Raw genomic sequence first — 24,007 nt, forward strand, 5'->3', positions numbered from 1 at the left:
CAGCATTTAATAGGCACATGGAACCCCGCACTGAGTACACAGTCTTATACCCTAGGAGGAACGGGGCAAAAGAAATAAAAGATGTAATCACTGTGCTCAAGGAACTTAACACTTATGAACGCCACACAGAATCTGGAAAGAGCACTGGACTCAGAACTAAAAAATCTAGATCCTGGCCACACGTCACTGCCTCAGGCAGGTGTTGAGGATAGAGAAGGGAAGAAAAAAAGCAAAACTCCTGCCTTCATGGAGCTTAAATTCTAGTGGGGAAGACAGACAAAAACAATGACAGAAAAATGTCACATGTAGATAAATGCTAAGTAAGAAATACGGTAAAGTAAAGGGACAGAGGAACAAGTCCTCAGAAAAGTTCTTTAGGATGAGAGGACATTTAAGCAGAGACCTGAAGGAACTGTGGAAGTGAACACGTGCATGTCTAGGTGATGAAGGTTCATGTCAGGAGAAAGAGCAAGTGCAAAGGCCCAGAGATGGGAATATTCCTGGGCAAAGAGTAACAGCAAGAAGGATGGTGTAGCCAAAGCAGGTAAAAAGAGGGGTAAGAAATGAGATCAGAGAGATCATATAGGGACTTACAGCCATGTCTGGATTTTATTCTGAACGAGACAAAGTCACTGGGTTGCTTCTGAGCCAAGGAGTGAATGGATCTGACTTCTGTTGTGAAAGGATCACTCTGGCTGTTGGTTAAAGAATGGGCTATAGAAAGATAAGGGTGGAAGTAGACGAAATGGTCAGAGCCCAGGCAAGACATGATGGTGGCCTGGATGTTGGTAGCAGTGGACATGGGGAGAAGTGGGTGGTACTGCCAACAGGATTTACTGATGGATTGCTTACGGACAATGAAGAGAGTCAAGGATAATGCTCGAGTTTTGGGCCTGAACAAGAAGAAGATTATAGTTGCCATTTATTAATTAAGATGAGAAAGACTGTAAAAGGAACAGGTTTGGCTGCAGGGAGGTGGGAGGAAGTCTGGTTCTGTTTTAGCTATGTTACATTTGAAACGGCCTATTAGACATCCAAGGAGAGACTAAGAATGAGCAATCAGAGTTCAGGGGAGCAGTTAGGGCTGGAGATAAAAATTTAAGACAAAACAGAGCAAAGCTCATGACAAAGAAAGTAGAAGAAGCCACTACAGATTTCAGATGAACCAGTGACTACAAATGGATGCTGACTTATTATGAAGTTTCTGTAAAGGAAAAAGCAGCGACAATGAGTTTCTCTAAATCAGGTTTGTATGAAAAGACATAAAGTATGAAAAAGTGTTCAGTCCTTTGAGACTCTTCCAATGTTCCAAAGGGCTCTTACATGAAATCCAGTGCAACTTATCACGATTTGGAATTCTTCCTCTAAAAGTCTGATAAAACTGCAGTTCCAAATCAGGAAATACACTGGTGCACATACACATACTTTAAACACAGACTAGTCACATTGCTTTAGGGGCATCTGTTTCATATTAAGCTGCAACAGTGTACTGCCTATACATATGCATGTATAAAATGGATGGCAAAAATACAGGACAAAAGATCTTGTGTTTTCTTTTTGAAACTTTAAACATTTTTAAAGGGGTATGAATTCTTTTTTGGGGGGGACATATATTTTAACACATATTTTTAAAGTGTAATCAGGACTTTCCCTGAAGCCATCCACCAATGAAAAACCAGGTCAAACAGATCTAATTTACTAACTTTTGAATCAAACCAAAATTTAAAATTTTTTTCTCAACCATGAAGCAAACAAAGGGTTTTCCAAAATAGGTTTATTCTGATGGAACTTTTAAAAAGGAAGTGCTAACAAAGGGAAAGGTCATCTTGGCTATCTCTTCCTCCAGGAAACTTTTCCTGATCCTTAGAGGCAGCTAAATTTTACTTACCTCTTCAGCAGCACTCACCACACTAGATCACTAAATATTTACCCATTTACTCGACACCAAATACATACACCAGACTGTAAACCACTCGGAGGGCAGTGATAGTGTTTGTTTACCACTGTATGCCTGTGCCTGGCACAATGTTGGCCTGGCATACGGAAGACACTAATAAACACTTTTCCTATAGATGGATGGTTGCATGGGTGTGGTCCTCACCGTCCTGAGAGGGTCACTATCTAGAATAGGGTCAGAGAAGATGCCAGAAACAAATGATAGGTACCCTGTAAGTGTGATAGAGGAGAGAGGGATGTAGTTCTGTGCCATGAAAAGGAGTGAGCAGAAGTTAATCTTCCGTCTCTATTGTCCTTAGGCATCCAGTCTCTCTACGTCCCTGCTCATATCTCTTTGTCCCTTCTTTCTCTCCGCTCTAGTTCTTTCGTTTCATCCTCTTCTCCATTAGTCCAATGGATGGAACGACAGTCTTATCCATCAGAAGAGCACAAGGACTTGTTCTGATTCTCTGCTTGTAATGCCAGGTGCCTAATACACTGGGCAAAAAAAATATTTGCAGAATAAATGAATGAATGAATGAATGATAGCCCTCACATCCTTCCCTTTCACTTCTCTTGCATCTTTTCCTTTAATTCTTTACTTTCCTTCCTTCTTTTCCTTTTCCTGTTTTCACTATTATCAATCTGTCACCCTCATCTCGCATTCTGCCCTACTCCAGAATGTAAATAAGATGTTTTAAAGTTTTACTTAAACTCCAGACAAGTTCCTCATCTGCACTATTCTAAGGTGTTATGTGCTAGTTCCTGAGCTAGTGAATAAAAAGTTTAACTTTTTGCCTACTCCCAACTTTCATTAAAAATACTGGTTCCATTCAGCACTATCTGAATTGAGGAAAACGTTAGGGGAAATATTTTTGACATATATAACTGATAGCAATGGTGGATATGAGATAGCTCTCAGGGTTTTTCTTTTTTAAATGAAAGAATAGGTATACAATATGTCCATATGTGCTCAAGTGAAAATTTGAAAGGAATTGCTCTTTATACCAAGAGGTAAAAGAATGGAAATAAACCCCAAGATAAAAGTTTAAACATTTTAAAAGTATTATCTTTGTATAAGCAGTTTTCTTAGGAAACTACATAGGTAAACAATTAATGAATAAATACTTCACACAAAGACACATTCAGAAAAGCATATTAATGACATTGTTTCAATTAAAAAGCAATTAGGTTAAAAAATTCTTTCTAAAACTAAGCTTGAGTATTACTTTAAAAATATTTCCCAGGGCCGGCCCTGTGGCTGAGTGGTTGAGTTCGTGCGCTCTACTTTGGTGGCCCAGGGTTTTGCTGGTTCGGATCCTGGGCGGACATGGCACCGCTCATCAGGCCATCCTGAGGTGGCATCCCACATAACACAACCAGAGGCACTCACAACTAGGATATACAACTATGTACTGGCGGGCTTTGGGGAGAAGAAGGGAAAAAAAAAGATTGGCAACAGATGTTAGCACAGGTGCCAATCTTTAAAAAAAAAAACAAAACAATGTTTCCCATGACATGAAATTAGAAAGAACATTAAATTACTTTATAATTATTGAATAAAAAATTGTTTACTCTTCATAATTTTTCTTCTGAAATAATCAAAAGCCTTTATAACATTATAGCCTTTTTAGATGATAAAAATCTAGTGAGCTAGTACAAGTGGTCATTGAACCTCTATATTTTATAAAAACAAGTACAGTGAAACTAAAATTATTTTATGAACCAAATTCTTACATCATCTGGTTCAGGTTCTAGGTCCAGAACCTGACATTTGTGTTCTGGGGTTAAAAATTCCCCTGCAGCAATGAATACCAAAACACAAAATGAATAGCTCAGAGACTTATGTTATATACATATTTAAATTTCACATTTTTTTCCTCGTATTTTCTGAACTAGAAAATTTTTGTAGCAGCAGATAAATTAAGATATTGGAGACACAAGGGAAAATCACCAACATACCATTACCTTTTAATGGTAAAGTTGAAGGGCCATGAGAAAACTTACAACCCATTCAAAACAGAGTAATTCTACACCATAACTGAGCAGCCATCCACCTCCCAGCCCCCTCCCACTAATTACTCACATCTGCAAAGAACTTAGTCTGTGTGCAAGTAGCTTTAGCTGGCTTCTGGCCTACTTTAAAGAACGCTTTCAATTTCAAGAAAATATAAATTTTAAAATATTTATACAAAAGGAAATTCAGTTTCTGAACACAAATATAAAGTGGTTTTAAGACTATCTGCATTTCTTTTACAATTTCTCTATTTAAAGCATAAGTAGAACGTTAAGAACAGAAATTTTGACACAGAATTTATTAATTAGAGGAACTAAAGATAAATTTTCAAAATGGAGCTTACTGTATTTAGTTTTATTAAGCTCTGTGGACAGAAGGAAAGGAAGTAGGAAGAGCTGGCAGGTATGAAAACCAAAAACAGAAGTTTTCATACAAAATAGTTGCCCCTCACTCCTCCTCCTAGAACTGATAATTCTCTAACCTTAGAAGCACAGTTAAGTATTTTAGTCAGGGTACAGTATTCTCCTTTCATAGAATATGACATTTTATTAAATAAGAATTATTATTCCAGAATCTTCTCATAAACCCTAACAGATTTAAAACTTTACCTCTGATCTCTCCTGTCTGCATGGCAAATATTTATCTATCTTTCATGACTCAAATCAGGCCTTTCCTAACGTCCCACTCCCTCCTTTGGCCACTCGTTTACAATCTTTGCCTAGCCCTGAAAAGGATGGGTTTGCAGTTTACAATCTTTGCCTAGCCCTGAAAAGGATGGGTTTGCAATCTCCAAACCAGAAGAACCATGGGAGCGGACCAGGCCGGGAGGGAGGTCAGCTCGGGAGCGCAGAGGCAGCATTTATGAGAAAATCACAAATCTCAGGATTCACCAAAGTGTTTCCAGAAAGTTTACACGGTAAGGATGGTTATGGCATCTGTTTCCATTTCAATTTTTAAAAATCAATAAGTAAACAACTACTGCAATATATTTTCCCTGTGACGGGAAGTAGCTGGACAGACTCCCCGTTCTGTCAGACAGCAGGCTTTAAGGCGGTGAGGCAAACGACTGTGCTCATGACTCCTGACTGAGCTGCTGCTTTGTTCCACTGCTACTTTGCGGCAGTCTGACATTACAGAGTTTTCCAATGTTTCTAGTCATACGTTATTTCATTTGCAGACCTAATGGACCACTGGTTAAAGACAGCAAGCAAGGCTGTCAGGAAACAAGGAGAAATAGGAAAATGATAATCCCATAAATTTGACTGAAGGTGCTCCACATAATGACTTCATCTGGTTGAAATTCTTACACAGCACCTCAAGACATCTCTAGTATCTAAAAAAGGTTAGAAAGAAAACATATAATGAGTATAGAATCTTATTTTTAGTAAATAGCATGAAGACTATTAAAGTCTCCAGTGTGTTACTTGAAATGTGCTTGCACCTAGCCACCTAAAACCTTCTCTTATCTTCTCACTTAGAAACAGAACATGAAAATTATAAAAATCTAATCTAGCTGGTTTCTTAAAGAGTACACTATAAGAATGGTAAATATCAGGTCATGAAATCATGATGTTGCCTAAGACCCAAACCAAAAATATTCAGTTAAAAATGTAGGTGTTGATAAATAATGCTTTTTTTTGGTACAAAACTAATTTAAAGCAAATTAAACCAAATACACCACTAGTTACATGAGAAAATTAAAAATTTGTTTTTATATGTTACGAATTTTCTTTTTAAGATTTTATTTTTCCTTTTTCTCCCCAAAGTCCGCCGGTATATAGTTATAAATATATTTTTTAGATGTGGGTCCTTCTAGTTGTGGCATGTGGGATGCCGCCTCAGCATGTCTTGATGAGCGGTGCCATGTTCGCACCCAGGATCCAAACCGGCGAAATCCCGGGCCATCGAAGCAGAGTGTGTGAACTTAACCACTTGGCCACAGGGCCGGCCCCTTGTTATGAATATTTTTAAAGATTTTACAAATTTATTTTATAACGCAAGCCAAGCAAAAAAATAATCTTACTTAAGAAAACTCGATCACATCCCATATAACAATATACTTGGAAGTCTGTCCTTCTACACCCTGGTACATTCAAGTACTGTTTCCTCAACTGCAACGGCGTCTGTCACATTTTGAGCTGGGTCACAAACAGTGCACACTTGATATACAAAATACTCAACAATCACTTGCCAAGGCTAAAATCAATATCAAGGCCAATACTGTAAATGAGGGGATAGCAACCATAAAATTGTGCTTCCCATTTTACATCTTTCCCAAGGTCAAACTGCCACATGCTAGCACAGGAGGACTCCCAGAACCAAGGCCTTTCAGGTAACATGTTTGCTTTCTGAAACCTACCCACACTTCAATTTTTCTAAGGGCTTTACTCACAGCAAAACTCATTATATCTTAAACAACTGTCCTGCATAAGAGAAAACAAAACAGGAATGATATTCACCAATTTGTCTATTATGCTTTCCCTGAGGATATTACCTGCCATTTCACCTCCTTATAAGTTATCTGATGAAAAAAGTACTTACTATAGATGTCTGTCAAATATGTATAAAAGTATAAAGCTCTGTAACATGATTTCCATTGTTTAACTTTCCTCCCACATCCTGAGGCTCAGAACTACTATAATATTCTTAAATAATTTATTACAGGATATTGTTGTAGGTTTCCATAGCTTTGCCATAAAAGTCTTTTCTGTTAAAAATTTCATTTAGTCATGCTCCTATCCAAAAAGTTTATTACCACAATGAACTCAACCTTCTCCCATAGATTACACTTAAAGATTCTTTTGTTCAGCTTCAATGTCTAAAAATGTTCTCTTACATGATAATCTAGTTTCATTATTCTCTTTCCAAGTAGTAGGTGCAAAAACTCACCCCCGAGCAGTGCCAGTATTCTTCAGTGTCATTTGTCTTAGTTCCAGTACTAAATTCCTACATGAAGCACGCTCGGTGGTGTGTATCACCTGACCGAGGCCGAACTGAATATAGCAGAGTGTGGCTCAAATCTTCTGTGTTTTTCCATCAAGTTAATGGAGAAAAGAAAACTACAGAAAAATGTTCTATGTGAAAGATAAAACTGAACACTAACCAACTGCTTAATGTAATCCCTAAATGAAAGATAAATTCAAGTGTGAGCAGAGATTACCTTCACTGTGTAGAAATTAAGGTGAATATTCTCTCCAGGAGAGATTCTGGCAGGCAAGGGTTTGTCATACTGATCATATTTGACATCTCAGGGAGTGAAACCCCAGAAGCATATATTTCACACTGTAGCATGCGAAGTGTGCACGACTCCCTGACAAGCTCCACGGGCCTGCACCAGGGTGTTTTGGGAACTATATGGGGAATGTTTCTGGCAGGCAGTGGCAGTAGAGGAGGGAGCACCTCAGTGGGTCAATCCTTCAGTGGTTGCCCATTCATACCCGATCCCTGGACACTGCCTGATGACCCACATGGGCAGGAGTCGGGGAGGAAAGAAGACCAGTCAGACTGGGGAGAGTCACAACTACAATCACACACTCCAGAGGCTGCAAGAAATTAGCCTCTGAGGTGTGACGGTCCCTCTTGTGATCTCTCAAGGTGCGCTCCCTTATTTTCAGAAATAGAGAAGGAAGTAAAAGAGAAAATAAATCATGGCTTTATTCCCACCCCCAGCCCTCCCCTCTCTCTAGAGGTAGCTCATAATCAGCCTTTCCTGGCTTCCTTGAGTCGCTCTTCCAGGCAGATACACAAAACACCGATGGGATTTCAATGCAAGCACACGATTTGATCCTTTGTCTTCTCTTCTGGTACCATTTTAAACTAATCACCAGAATGAATACATAAATGGTACTATCCCCAGCCTCTTTCCTGACAGGATTCCTGGGGTGGTGACTAGATAAAAGGCCAGCAAGCTGCTCCTGAAACACTTCAGTGGTGATCTACAGAGATTCGCAAGGGAGGCCCGCGGCCCCATTCAGAGTTCATCAGAATGTGAAGAGGGGAGGGAATTTGGAAAAGCAGATCAAATATATCTTTTGTAAGGTACACTGCTGAAAGTAAAATCTGACAAACTCTTCTTGGCTAGGTAGTGAGACTCCTGAAGAAGAAAGCATTACAGAAGAAGAATGGGTTTGAAAGAAGATAGGTAAACCCTGGCCTAGGGAGAGGGGCTGACTGCCGAGTGTGGATCTGGTCCTGACCAACTGCTCCAGTCTCTTCTCTGGTGCTTGCCCTTTCATGCTGTCCTCTGAATTTTCAAGCAGGGAGGGCCAGTCCCTCTGCCTAGAAAGTGCCCACATCCATCCTTCATCTACTCAACGCTCACTGATCCTTCGAGGCTCGGCTCAACTTCCCTTGCCGGAGGCCTTCGGTTCGTCTGGCTGGGGGAGGGAGCCTCTTGGGCTTGAGCTCCTGCAGGACTTGCCCACATATCCACCCCCAAATACAGGAAAGTATATTACAGCTATTTCTTTGTATGTGAGCTCCAAGAAGGTAGAGATTCAATTTTATTCTTTTTCTCCCCCTGGCTCAGACTGATCTGACATACTGAGTATGCTCAAAAAATGTTTGCTGAAAGAATGAATATGTGCTGAGTATATTTAATATCAGTGACTTTGATAGCCTTTGTGACTTCTATACAGAACTGTTAATAAACCAAGGCAATCATCATTACGCAGCCAAGAAAAATGTTCTCTTAATGTCCTCTCTTTCCCCCTTTCTCTCTCTCCCTTTCCATTCCTTCCTATGGCAAAAACTGTAAGAAGGAGTGAGACAAGACCTGCCCTCAGTGACTCTGAGACTAGCAGGGGAAACAACCATATTAGCCCATAAATTATATGCAAACGGCACTTGTGCCCAGCAAGAGGGGTCGTTCGCTCAGCTGGGGCAGGTCAGGAAGGCTCCCTGAAGAGGGGTCACCGAAGGAGCTACCTGGAATCTAGAATCACAGGTATAACTCAAACTTCTACCCCTTACTTGACACAGTGAGAAAATGTCAACTTAATTATAAATTCTAAAAATTTTTTCCTCAGATTGAAGAAAACTGGCATAAACTTAATGCCTATACAGACCACTTTGACTTTCAAAAATTGAAGGTGGTGACATCTGATAACAACAGACATTAGAAAAGTAAACACTAAGAACTAAAAGGAATAGGGACACAGCAAGTGGAACAAAATACCCACCACATTTCTTCCATGGTTTCACAAAGACAAACCTCTCAAATATGCCATGTTCTCACTCCATGTCATTAAAAGCGGAGAGGAGAAAAAAAAGCATAGCAATATTAGAGATAGGACTGCCTAAAACACCACAATCTTTTCTCTGAAGAACCACAAAGGAGGAGGAAGGGTTGAGCGCAAGTGATGGCGGATCTGAAGCGGAGAGCTTTCCTCCACCACTTGCTGAGGCCACCCGAAAATTATACCACGAAACCTGCTGTTTTCCAACAAGGCAAGGCCCTCAGTAAAACCCAAGTACAGTGCCTGAGAGAGGGCCATCTGACATTTCTCTGATGCTACATCTTGAAGCACTTCCCACGCATTGCCTCTTCTAGTTCTCAGCTCCCTCACAAGGGGGCTGTTAGTACAGTGTCTTCACTTTAAGGATGAAGAAAGGAAGGCAAAGAGAAGTCAACACACTAAAGGCTAGATGTTCTCCTCCTCTCGTACATTAGCAAACTTTAGTTAGTCAAAATAGCCTTCATGGCAGAAAACTCGGTCCTGAAAGAACTATATACAGGACAAATTGGCAGAGGAGGTTAACTGAAAGGCAGTCAGAAATAGAGATTTATTCCCTCATTTATTCAGGACCTATTTTATACCAGGCAGGGTGCTAGGAACTAGGAAGGAAGGAGAAAAACTGTCCCTTCCACCATGTTGCCTAGGGATCCAAGTGAAGGAAGAATGTAAAAATGCCACGTTTCTCTCTAATGCTGACAAATTTTAGCCTTCCTCAGCCAAAGATTATTTTCCTGACTATTGGCTATATTTCTTTGTAAGTGACTCTGTCAAAATACAAGTTGCAATGATGCAGGGTGGCACTCTAATCTGTCAGATCAATTTACAAACACACAAGTCGGCTGCTCTTCCAGGGCCCCGGGAGGCGCACTGGCCTCCCCACACTCCCTGATCATCCACACGAAGGATTGCTGGGGATTACTGAAGACCAGCTGGGAGACGTAAAGTAAAATGGATGGCCTTTGAATTTTCCACTTTCCCATTGTCTTGCAGCAGCCAGCCACCATTAGCAAATTAGTGCCACAAAGAGAGGGATATTCTCTCCCCAGTGCAGGTCGGAAAGATAAATCAGCTACAAAAGAGCAAGCGGCTACAATAAGAAAGAAGAAAATGAAGCCTTGACACTTTGTCATGTGAATGTCACAGTATTTGCAGGCATTCATACATGGACTGATCAGAGAATGACTGAAAAGAACCCTTCCTTCCCACCCTGGCCCTCCTCTCATCTTCCCCCAAAATAAACCTGATTGTTTTCTCTTGTGTCATGAATGCCTTCCGCCTTCTCACCTGATCACATTTCAAAATATCAGGGAGTTAGTAGTTTTATGTGGGGTGAAATGTGCTAAATTATGTATGAATCTGCATTTCTACACTACTGCACAATTAGTTTTCATTAGGAAGAGCCCAGAAATAAAGGACCAGGGGCTGACCCCGTGGCCGAGTGGTTAAGTTCACGTGCTCCACTTCAGTGGCCCAGGACTTCGCTGGTTCGGATCCTGGGCATGGACATGGCGCTGCTTGTCAGGCCATGCTAGGGCGGTGTCACACATGGCACAACCAGAAGCACTCACAACTAGAATATACAACTATGTACTAGAGCGGCTTTGGGGAGAAGCAGAAGGGAAAAAAAAAAAAGAAGACTGGCAACAGATGTTAGCTCAGGTGCCAATCTTTAAAAAAAAAAAAAAGAAAGAAAGGACCAGAATTTACCAGAGAGCTACAAAACAGAAGAATTGTGAGGATTAAATGAGATAATACATGCAGGCCTCAGAATGGCTCCTGGCACATAGGTAGTTTAGTAAACAGCAGCAAGATCATTGTTATTACCATATTTCATCAACTATAAAATACACTCAATAAATAGTAAGAAGCACTATGATGTTTTGTACCACTAACATTAAGTAAAATCATCAACAATTAAACTATGTCAGGCTACCAGTTGTAAAACAGATTCCAATTTCAGAGATATAAAACTGAGAAAAAATATGCACCTTGGAATTAATGAAATACAATATCCTATCTATATCTCCAGGTTCCTGGAAGAATCTAAGTCCTGATCTACATAACTAGTATCTGAGTACAGGACATTTCTGTCACCACAGCCAGATTAGGTCCGGAGTTTCTGACTGCCCCTCTGTCTCTTAGAACCTCTTCCACTAAACAGGTTGGGGTGCTCTCCTTGAATTTTAGCATCACAACATTTACCACCACTTTCAATTCTTTGTTTTCATCATCCTCCAAATCAGTCACTGTAGAACAGACTATCTTAAGTCACTCAAAACCCCAAACACAACCCTGATATAAAGTTACACTGCTTGTGCCAAGTCAATGGTCTTGACAAACCTGACTACACTATGGAGGTGACTCAATGTACATAAGTTCTCAGCATCTTCTTTCAATACTGAGTTAAAGCAGTGCAATTTCCCTTGGAACATAATTTAAATTAGTTACTTGAAAATCCAAGTTCAGGGTTTTTTTTTCCACCTACCACATAGCTCTCCCTATCAAATGAAAGCACTCATGAGGTTAGTTCAGGGAGAGAAGCTGCGATGGATTTCAAAGTCATTCACCCTTAACCTGACAAACTGTACAGCTAAGTATTGAATGCTCTGAAACCTCAGTTGGTTATTTTTCATTGAGAGCACTGGCCTTCAAGACTACTTAACATGTAAGTGAACTGAAGAAAGATATACAAAGACAGATACAGAAACTATACAGGAACTGAAGAAAAACAGGGGGGGGGCACATTGTTCTGCATTACACTTATTACCCACAATGCCAAGGAGTGGATAATCTTAGACCAGCCCAGAGTCCTTGATCACCAAGAGCCCGTTGCAATCCTTGATTATACAAAGATCCGAGAGTGAATTATCCACTCAATGGTCACTTTATCATGATGCACACAGACTTCAAATATCTTTTTTAAAGTATTTTTTCATGACTTTAGACAAATCCTAACCATTAGAAGTTGGATTATGCTGCCTCTAGTCTGACCATTAAAACTCCCCACTTCCTTTGCATTGTCCTTTTTAATGATCACTTTCAGCGTCGCCTCCATGAAAAAGAAACAGCTGAACTTCCTGATCTGTGAGATTCAACGGCCACCCTACTGCTCACCACGACAAATAAAAGTCAAGTTTTCCTTTTCTTGGGTTATACACAAACTTGGTTATTTTTAATAAAAAATAAAATTCCAGATGATTCCTTCTTTCCCTCCAGCCTTATTTGCACATACTCTCTCATTTTCCCCCAACATCTAAATGCAAAACAGAACATATTCACTAAAGAAATCAGAGTTTGATAATTAAAGTAAGCATACTGAATTTGCATATGTGAGGTTCCAACTCTGAATTCAGACACAATGAATAGCCTAACAGTCCAAATGAGAATTAATCTGCTATTTCTGAGGAAAAAATTAGTAAGTTATCAATGGCAGGAAAATAAACGCTGGTTTCAAAGAAAATAACACAGAAATACCCCTAAGGACAGATTATTATTGTAAAGCCTGTTTGAAGGGGAAAAACAAACCAAAGCATTATCAATAAAAGATAAGTCTAAAAAACTGAAATGCAAGGATCACTTTGGGAAACGGAGCAAAAATGAAATAGAAGGAAACAAGGCATGAAAAAAAGAGGACTAAGGGAACAATGAATTGACAACAGAAATGTTACAAAGACCCACAGGCAAGAGAGGTGTGAGAATTACTGATTGTCAGTATGTATTTGGATTGTCATGAAGAAAAAGGAAAGATTGACAAGAACAGAAGAAAACATACAATGATTTTACATGGCTGCCTGATGATAGTTTCATCCAATAAATCAGAAAGCTGATCTTCAGAAGCAAATGAAGAGGCAGCTTATAGGTAAAAGGAGAGAGTACCAGATGATGGGCACCACTGTTACCATTGTTCTAATCAAACAAACTTGAGATCCTAACTCCCCGGATGCTCCAGTTAAGGACCAGTGACAGGTATCCCCCTGCTCCCAGCACAGCTAGCATTCTGTGCAAAAGACACAGTGAAAGTCCATATGCGCTAACAATGTGGTATTCATAGTGTGGACACACCAGGCTTTTGCTAACCTAAAGGCAGATACGGCATTAGCTAAGCACTGCAGGGTTGTAAAAATCCTTCCTAAAGTGATAAGCCTGAACTCCCCAAACGTCCTCAACTGCATATAGAGAGTCATGTCCCAACAACAGCCTTTGAACATATCCAAGCAACTTCCCTTGCGCGGGGGCTCGTGCATACCTACGTGCGATACCAAGGTGAAGACGAAATATCTCTAGCTTTAGTAAGACACTAGATTCTTAAAAGAAAGGTAGTTATCAGATAAAGCAGGTAGCAATTAGAGGCTGAGCAGGAGGCTGTAAGAATCTACAACAAAGGGGCTTTGTAGGCATGTAATCATGAAATCCCCAAAACATCCCAGAAAGTGATAAAAATAAACACCTTTGGGTAAAGCGTTATTTCCCCAAAGAGGAATTCAAGATAGTTAGACCTCTTTGGTCATAATATAAATTATTATCACTTTATCAGGAGAAAGAAAGAAAACAAGATGAGATTCTCTTTCTTTTTCTTCCATATTTACATTTACTACATTGGGAAACTTGTCTGCACATTGATATACTGGACTCCAACTATATGAAATCTTTAAATTAACTAAAAATATTTTTCAAGATGTTACTGTGAAGAGAGCAGGTAGGGAAAGCAAATCTCAAGAAAACGAACTTACAAGGAGGGTTCAGTTTTAAAAAACGAACAGCAGTAGTAACAAAATCCCTCCTTATACTTTCCAAAGTATATGCTGTGATTAGCCTTCTGCCTGTTCTTCAACCGCAGTGCTACACATCACAAATGAAGCTAGAAGTTCAACACCAAGTAAGATTAAAAGGTGTTTAGTAAATTGTACCTAATAAAGCACAATAGAACTTCAGAAAGATTTTCAACAACGATTTTTGTTGAAATAAAAAAAGGATTTTCTGTTTAACTTCTTTTGAACACAGTAATCCTTTTTATCTTAAATAATTGAAAATAAAATAGCTAAAGGATGCGATACTTTTAAGCAAAAAGAAACTAACACATAATATATATCAGGGAACTTTACATGTTAACTCACTGATGTAATTAAATTATACGTAGGTGGTCAATGTCCTGAGGGATCAATATTCTAACTAGGAAAAGTATATTTCTCCTGAGTATTTACATCATTTGCCCTGGTATAAATACTTGTAGTGGTCAAATATTGCTAATCTTTCCCAGACAAGTGTTTTAAACATGCTAGCTAAAATGCAGTTGGGAGCTCCTTTCCTGAGTTAACATGGCAATTACATAAATCAAGGTTGCAGATCAAAATGAGACAGATACAGGAGTCAGTGTAGAACCAAGGCAAAAAGACAAGATAGAGAAAGTGGTGGATCACTCCAAATTCAATTACCAATCAGGTCATATCTTTGTGTCACCTCCCACATTCATCCCTTTCCTGTCATCTCCACTGTTGTTACCTGTCGTGGGCCTTCATGATCTCTTGCTTCTCTTCAAGGTAGGCTCTTTGCCTCTCCTGCCTCCCTCCCTCCGTCTTTTTCCAATCAATTCTTTAAACTGCCACCAGATAAAGAGAAATATGACATCCACCCAGTGGTTAAAGAATAAAGACAAGATTCTTTAGCACGACATTAAAGGCCCTCCATAATCTACCCTCATCTTACCTTCCCACGACACCCAATACTCAGTGTCTGTTTTAATTATACCGGCCTCTTTGTCATGCCTCAGTCATGTCCTGTACTCATGTGGTTTTGTCCATAGGTTTCCTCTTTAAAAAAATACTTTGATCACTGTCTATGTTGCTCATAATTTTATTCATTCTTCATGATCCAGCTTAAATGGCACCTCCTTCAAGAAGCTTTCCTATGTCCTATTAATTTTATTTCTCTATACTCTCATAGCATTTTATTCATATATTAGCTATAGCATTTACTATATTCTACTTTGAATTGAAGCTAATTATGTAAAAATCCATCTCTACCACGAGACTGTAAGCAACTCAACACCAGGAGTCACATCCCTTGAACCCTTTATGGCATTTATTTGCTTATATGGCTTTTCTTTTTCAACAAACCATAAGTTCCTTGAGGTCATGATCCACATCTTTTAAAAATATTTTAAATGAAAAATTAAATATATATTTATAATAAAAATATAACATTTAATTTAAATAGATTATACAGGACTATATAAATATATCATACATGATAATATTTATAATGTACGTCAAGGTTCTATTTATCTACCACCCACTGAATACACAGAAATTACCCATACCTTCAAGTATTGGTAGAACAGTACAATATTCTTTGGCTTCCCCCCATCTCATTGCCTCTCCATCTTCCAGAGGTAATCACTATCTTAATCTTGTGTTTCTTAATCCCTTGTTTTTATAATAGTCTTATCCCATATGCATGTATCCCTAAACAACATATTGTTTAGTTTTGCATGCTTTTGGTTTCTTATAAACAGAATCATATTGCATTTATTATTATGTAACTTGTTTGTGTTTGTTTTTGGTTTTTTTGGCTGAACATTATGTTCCTAGGATTCACATATGTTGATGCATGTAGCTATACTTCATTCATTTTCACTACCTAAAAGAACCTCTTGCAAATGAACTCGGCAGGGCACATGAGAAGATCGTCCATAGTAAAATTGTTTGTAAACGCAAAAAACTGCAAATGACCTATATCTTCATTTTCAGAATGCTAGATAAATAAATCACAATATTTTCTATACTTGCACCTACTAATGTGTCTGGCACATAGTAAGCCCTCCATAAATATTTTTTTGAATAGATAAATGGCCTTGAGGAAAAAATATAATTGATTCATCATGGCCTCCTCTGAGCCCAACACATACTCAGATGCTCAGTAAACATCTGAGCCATTCATCCACCAAACCATGCTAGCCCCAAGGCTAGCAGTGGACAGACATTCAGATAAACTGGCAGCTCTGATCATGCGAGCTGAGACAAGTGAGAGAACAAAATGGGAACTGTGATGTGGAAGTACCTACCATAAGCAGGCAGACAGAGCGTTATTTTTTTTTTAATTTTATTTTATTCCTTTTTCTCCCCAAAGCCCCCCAGTACATAGTTGTATATTCTTCGTTGTGGGTCCTTCTAGTTGTGGCATGTGGGGCGTTGCCTCAGCGTGGTTTGATGAGCAGTGCCATGTCCGCGCCCAGGATTCGAACCAACGAAACACTGGGCTGCCCGCAGCGGAGCGCACGAACTTAACCACTCGGCCACGGGGCCAGCCCCCAGAGCGTTATTTTTGAAGGCGTTAATTCTACCTGCCTACCTTTGAGTCCCTACGAACCACAATATCCCTCTCTCTCCCTGCCGCCCCGCCTTTTATCTTCTTTGCTACGCCTCTCTTCTGGATATGAGTCTCCTCTGGTACACCTGGGATTTAGGGATGGTGGCAAGAACTGACTTCTTGATTTTCCTTCTCTGCCCACCCATCTCAAGCTCTAACTTAGTCCAACAATAATTACATTTTGGGGGGCAATGATTTGCCTCTCACTTTGTCACCAGTTGAACACTGCATACCTGTTTTAAGGCAGTTGAGCTACCCTGTTTATTGCCTTTTTAACATGTTTGATGTCAGCTTCAGCAGAATCAACTCCCTAGAAAAACGATCACCATCCTGGCATGCTATTAGTCTATTTTTCATTTTACTGAAATAGAAACTAATCCTCAGGAAAACACTGTCACTGAAGATGCAGGGGAAGACAAATTACACTAAGCCAAACAAATATGTGTTTATCTACAGCACTAGCCAATTATTTTCAAAAGAATTGGTATAGACAATAATGAAAAGGAATTAAATGCAAAGGTAAAGAAAACACTGTCAACAACAGCAAGATTTTCCACGAAATTGAGTATTATTTTGTCTATTATCACAGAAGTTCATCTCACTTTGACTTGACTTCATCATTTTACCATGGTCATAATTTAGACCTGTTAAAAAAAAAAGGAAGGAAGGAGAGAAGGCAGGAAAAAACCATTATTCTGACACCATAGACATAACAGACACACAGATAAAGATATCATCCTTTTCTTCATTTCTGTCTCTATAATTAAATCTTCCTCCTTTCCCTTTCTCATCACTCCACTAGACTCATTTCCTCTTCCACATTTCTCTTGCCTCTCCTGCTAAAGATACTTGGAAGGGATTAAAGAGTAATTCTCAGTGTTCATTCTTTAACTTCAACTTTTCCCTGGGCATGTCTTTTCCATTCTAATCTGAGCTACCATTTCACTGAAAATAATTCAACTCTTTCCTTCACAATTCTGGATCTTTCCTAGGGTTGCTATATCTTATATGCGCTTTAGCTAATGCACACCCTCTGCTCCAGATATATTACCACTATATTTGAGTGGGCTCAAAATCCTTCTTCAAACAAAATATATCTGTCATATCAATACTGTCTCCTCTTCATACTTCAACAAAATCCAGTAGCTTCCCTGACCTTTATCTGTCCTTCTCTTCCACAGATGGTCAGCATCTAACTCTCTTAGTTAGCCTGCTAAAAGCAGGATATCTGGCAAAGTTATAACTTACCTTCCTAATTACTTTCTCTCTCAAGTCTTAGGAAGTAATGAGGGAAATCTTTATTTGGACTTAATTTCACTCCAAAATGTAGAATTGTGTGGTTAGGTAAAAATGACAGGATCCTTGCAAGAAAATTCCGGTTCTAATGTTAGAGTTCATAACAGCCAAGGTAGACATTCTGCCTGTAATTACTACAGAAACTTTAGGAAAAGAAGAGAAACCAACATTTTTTAATACCTGCAGTGAGCCAGGTATACTATATGAGGTGCCTTCACGCCTTCTTTTCTCTCCACAGAAGTTGGGAGAAGTTACTATTACCCTCATTTACAGATGAGGAGACTAAGGCACAGAGAGGCCTAGCAATGGCATCAGAATTTGAATCCAGGTTTTTCTGATCCTCATGCTCCAAAGCAGGACAAGTTAAATTTGAAGGCATCTTAAGAGGGATGGAGATGAAGCCATGAACTGCTATTCTGACAGCACAACCACACAGGATGCAGACTGCTCCTCAAGTAAGGCCCTTCACAGTCTGGCTCCTGCCTTCCTTCCTCACCTCCTCTCCTTGCGCCTGCCGTAAGTCTCCCTTACTCCAGCCACACACGACATCGCACTGTCCCCTCAAGCACTGCGCTGATGAATGATTTTGTGCCTCTCCATAGGCTCTTTCCTTTGTCTGAAATGCCCTTTCACCTCGCTTCATCTATCCTCTACTCCAAAATTCAGCTCCAGGAATTTTGCTCAAGCTTTTTCTTCCCTTCCAGTCTGATTGAGATGCTCCTCCTCCAAAGCAAAGTACATAGCCCTCCATAGTACTTACCCCACTGGACCATAATTGCTTTCACTTATCCGTTTCTGCTATTAAGCTATAAAGCTACTCTTGAAGGGGAGGTACATTTTACTTTATTTTAAAAAAATTTTTAATTATTTTTCCTTCTTCTCCCCAAAGCCCCCCAATACATAGCTGTGTATTTTAGTTGAAGATCCTTCTAGTTGTGGCATGTGGGACACCACCTCAACATGGCCTGATGAGCAGTGCCATGTCCACGCCCAGGATCCGAACTGGTGAAACCCTGGGCCACCAAAGTGAAGCGTGCAAACTTAACCACTCAGCCACGGAGCCAGCCCCACATTTTATTTTTTACTTCACTTTGTATCTCTAGCACATAGTGACTGATATATCAAGGAAGAAAACAGGTGGAAGAATGGCCAGAAATCTTAGGTTAGTATATCTTGGATCCCCATAAAGTCTTTAAAACTGGAATAATCTATCTCATGAACCAGTGTGTCAGCAGAAGCTAGATAATAACCCATCAGGAGTGGTAAAGAACTTCTCACACTGAGTGAGGAGTGGTGCTGGATGCACTAAAATGTCCATTCCAGCTCTGACGGTCTATGGTACCAGACTGCTCCTGATCAAAGTCTTCGGATGAAAATGAGCCAACATCTCAGGAGCTAGTATGGTACAATAATAAGAACACAGATATAGACGTCAGAAATCAGGGTTCTAGTCCTGATTTCGTTGTGTGACTTTAGGGAGGTAAGTCATTTCATCTCGGTTTCCCTAGTTATAAAATCAAAGGTGAAAAGACAGCTGGGTAGAGGTGACCAACTGGATGCCCTCTAAAAGGTCTTACTACTCTTTGGCTCTAAGAAAAGTTTCCTGTTTGTCTTCCCATCATTTATTGTGTTCTTATATGACACACCAATGCCTCAAGTCCTCTGCCCATCCATCTTGCACCAATGTTTTCTTCTCTGTCTCATGGCTCCTTTCTCTAAACAATAAGGTATAATACGCACAGAAAAAAATGAGTAAAATCTACATATTTTATTTGAGCACACTGGACAGGATAACTTTTGGGGAAAAAATTAACAAAACAAATAAATGCAGGTAAAATCCGAAACCAAAGGGAAATTGGTTAATTGATTAAATTACCAAATTTAACCATGTGTGCTATAAGAGACACTTAGTATTCACGGATTTAACATTTGGATATTTGCCTATGCTTGATGCTGAAGGTACGTGATATGTAATCACGTAATTTTATTGAGAAAGGTATGTGACCGTTGTTGAACCTTGCCATAAGGTTGACGCCTACAGAAAAAGGTCAATTAACTAATGACTATGATTCATAGGCTTTGTTATTCTTGGCTCTTTGTAATGAAAGCAGAAACCTGGGTAAAGTGGCAAAAATCATTTTTCTGCCTGAAAATGATCCTGACATGAAGATTAACTGATAATGTTGGTGATAGAATTGAATTGGTCTAAAGAATAGCCAGAAATTAGCTTTATAAATTACTTTAATCCTGAATTTACAGAATCATTATGTATCTGGATTACTTAACTTTTTCAATTATACTTCATATTTTTCAGGGAAATAAAAAGAGAGAATTATATGTTATATGCCATTTTTACATTTGGAAATTCTTCACTGTCTAGGGACATATTCCACATGAATGCCAAAGACCTCCTGTGTGGTATTTAGCCCCTTACAATGGCAATACTGAAAAAAAGAAAATCTAACTCCATTTCCCCTCAAAATCAACTCAGTTTGTTGAAATTCTACCAGATGTCTTTGAAAATTACTGAGGGAAGGCACAGTTAGATAAGGTTTAAATGTTTGTAGGTATCTGAAAAGAATTGAAGGTAATCACAAAGTGGGGTTCATTATCTACTCTTAATTCTCTCTCAGGCACTACAACAAAGAAGTTTCTCTTGTACCCTCTCAGAAGAACTGCACATGCTCATTCTTCTGATATAAACTGGGTCAACCCTGATTTCTAGGAACAAAATTTTCAACCAAGCAATTTTCTGAAGTTTTCCACTTTCCCCACATCAGATGGCTAAGAGAAGATATCTGGGTTATAACTTCATTTTTAAGGGGAATGAGTCTTGAGAGAATGCATTTTATCTTGTCAGCATTTTGGATCTAAATTTCCTTCTCACTCTTTCTCCCTAAAGTATCAGCTTGCATAAGACACAAAGTAAGACACACAGCTGCAAGCGTTCAAGATGGCTAGGGAAGGAAAAGCAGACAAGTCACTAATTAGCTCTCTAAATGGACCCACAGATATAGGAACCACCCATCTCTCCTACCTGATATTTCTGGAGGAGTTTATGTCAGTAATGGAAAGTTTAAATGCTCTCATATAATTCGCAATGTTTTCCACTCCAGCTCCGAACAATATCCTGCATGTTGAGGCCCATGGCCTACAGCAGTGGTTCTCCCACTGTGCTCCTAGGAACCCTTGGAGCCAAGGAGAGAGAAGAGGTATCACTAGGAGAGGTCTCACGTCTCCTATACTCATTTTCCTATAAACAATACTTATTATGAGAATGTAAGCACCATGAAAGCAAGGATTTTCCACTGTTCGCTGACATAACCCCAGGCTGAAAACAGGACCTAGAATATGGCGAGGTTCTTGATAAGAACTTATTGAATGAACAAATGAAAGAATGGATGAATCGTATGTTTACTATAGCTGGGCACTGTTCTAGGTGGTCTTCACAGCAAGCCTCTGAGGTAGGAACAACGGCCATCTGTACTTTACAGATGAGGACCCAGGTGGCCTGGCTTCAGAGTGCCACTTCTGAATACTACATCACACTACACAGCCTCTCACATGGGCCAGCAGGTTTTTTTCATCTGCTTTATATAGGAGACTTCTCAGCACTTGACTAAAGAAAGGGTTTGTGGTAGAGAAAAAATATTTTCAAATACCACTGACCTCATGGGTGGATCCAAAGGCTGCAAGTAACAAATCTCACCTCTTGCTGTTTGTACCACTACCCTAGGGGCTTTAAGCAAGTGGCTTAATTCCTCTTCACGTCACTTTATCACTTATCTTGCTATATATGAAATGATCAGAGAATTCTGATGTTGACTGAAATACAATTTTTCTAACATTGATTCCAGAACTGTGAAAAGAGGGGAAGGACGAGGTGATCACTACCCTCCTTCCAAAGTTCAATGCGTCTGTGATTGAAGACCTGTGCAGGGCTGTCCACATGGTATGTTTTATTCCTTTCCAACTGAACAAGCCATATGGCTTTCGGTTGCCAGTCAGCCTGGCCAAGATCCTATCAACATGTCAACCAGATGAGATGGTAGGGAAGGAGAAACAGAACCCTGCACATTGGTTGTGCTGAACAGTAAAGAGAAAACAAGGATACAAAATCTTGGGCCAAGGTTTGACCTCAGCAGCTGCAAATTCAATCATCTCTCTGTTTCACTATGTTGCTAGAAACATCCATAGAAGAAAAATCACAGTAGCCCTTAATACATGATAATGCCTCTCATGGGCTTACTTCTGGTATATTTTAAATATGTGACAAAACCCAAAGAGCTACAGTTTTTAGATATTGCCAGAAATTGAGATTTTACTTGAACTATAAAAGAGTCAAGGGGAGTTTATCGAGTAAGACAGAAGGTCCTTCTTTATAGTTCTTATAAAACTAGAAATCATTGGATTGCCAAGCAGTTTCTGCTGCTGGCATTGTATTCCAGGAAAATAAAAATGCCCAATGCCCTGTTTTAAAAATAGGATGAGACTTCTGGATTCTGGTAAAGCACGTAACGAGCTTAGAAGTCACTATTCCATCCTAACAAGTAAAAAGCTGCACAATCTGAGAAAGCAACAATCCTTCTTAGACTCATCAGAGAAGTGAGGTCACAGAGTAGACTGCTGCCCTAAACTGGAGAGATGGATTAGAGATAATCACAACATACAGGAGTAGAAACCCACAAGCAGAAACCTCTGCAGGAACCAGCGCTGGGGTAGGAAGGCCTGAACTGTAACTGGCGAACTGCTGGAGACTCAGTGTGGTCAAGTCAGGGTTAAAAACTCCAGGGGGATCCACTCATAAGGGGACTCCCCACTTTCATGAGTTTTACCTCCCAGAGCTCTACCAGACCCTCACAGTGAATATTGGACAAAGATCCTCTCATGCTTCTGGCAGAGGGAGGGGAAAAAGGAACCATCTTGAAAAATGCCACAGAATTCTGTTCTTTTTTACAAGACTTCGCCTCAGGACAAACTATTGTACCAGAGCCTATCCTGCTGGGGTTTTATCAGAGTGTAGCTGACTCAGGTAAAGGGAAATACCCAACTCCAGCCCACTTTGGCCATCTTGTCTCACCTAACGGGGGCGGGGGGGGGGGGGGCGGGGGCGGGACTGAGAAGCACTGGTGAAGTTCATAGCCCAGGGACACATGTTCACCAAAAGACGGAGACTAATCATAGGCCTACAGAACACCTCCCAGTCCCTCACGCCTTACCATTATATTATTAAAGTCCTGCTAACAGCAGTTCCTTTTACCCACTACATCACCTCCACCTTTCAACAAAAAAGTTATAAAGCAGGGGCTGGCCTGGTGGCACAGTGGTTGAGTTCGCATGTTCCACTCTGGCGGCCCAGGGTTCGCTGGTTCAGATTCCGGGTGCGGACATGGCACTGCTTGGCAAGCCATGCTGTGGTAGGCATCCCACATATAAAGTGGAGGAAGACAGACACTGATGTTAGCTCAGGGCCAGTCTTCCTCAGCAGAAAAAGAGAAGGACTGGCAGCAGATGGTAGCTCAGAGCTAATCTTCCTCAAAAAAAAAAAAAAAAATTACAAAGTGTACTAAAAGACAAAATACACAGTTTTTAAACAGACTGAACAAGCATCAGAACCAGAGTCAGATATAGCAGCAATGTTGGAATTATCAAGCCAGGAATTTTTTTTTTAAGATTTTATTTTTTTCCTTTTTCTCCCTAAAGCCCCCCAGTACATAGTTGTATATTCTTAGTTGTGGGTCCTTCTAGTTGTGGCATGTGGGATGCCACCTCAGTGTGGTTTGATGAGCAGTGCCATGTCCGTGCCCAGGACTCAAACTGACGAAACACTGGGCTGCCTGCAGCGGAATGTGCAAACTTAACCACTCGGCCACGGGGCCAGCCCCCAGGAATTTTAAAATACTGACAAATATGTTAAGAGCTTTAACGGAAAAAAGTAGACAATATGAAAGAATAGATGGATAATGTAAGCAGAGAGATGACAATTCTAAGAAAGAATTGAAAAGAATGCTAGAGATGGAAAACAGTATAACAGAAATGAATAATGCCTTTAACAGACTCATTAGTAAAATGGACACAGCTGAGGGAAAAAAATCTCTCAACTGGAGGATATGACAATAGAAACTTCCAAAATGGAAAACCAAGAGAAAAAAGACTG

The 24,007-nt window shown here is 39.8% G+C and overlaps 1 protein-coding gene across 10 annotated transcripts in view; it reads right to left on the reverse strand.

Annotated features, from left to right (window-relative positions):
- The window catches only part of SMYD3 (SET and MYND domain containing 3), a 682,473-nt gene that overhangs the window by 156,395 nt on the left and 502,071 nt on the right, over positions 1-24,007 (reverse strand). The gene's annotated exons all lie outside the window — the stretch shown is intronic.

The sequence above is a fragment of the Equus przewalskii genome, chromosome 31, assembly GCF_037783145.1.
Source record: "Equus przewalskii isolate Varuska chromosome 31, EquPr2, whole genome shotgun sequence".
Taxonomy (NCBI): Eukaryota; Metazoa; Chordata; class Mammalia; order Perissodactyla; family Equidae; genus Equus; species Equus przewalskii.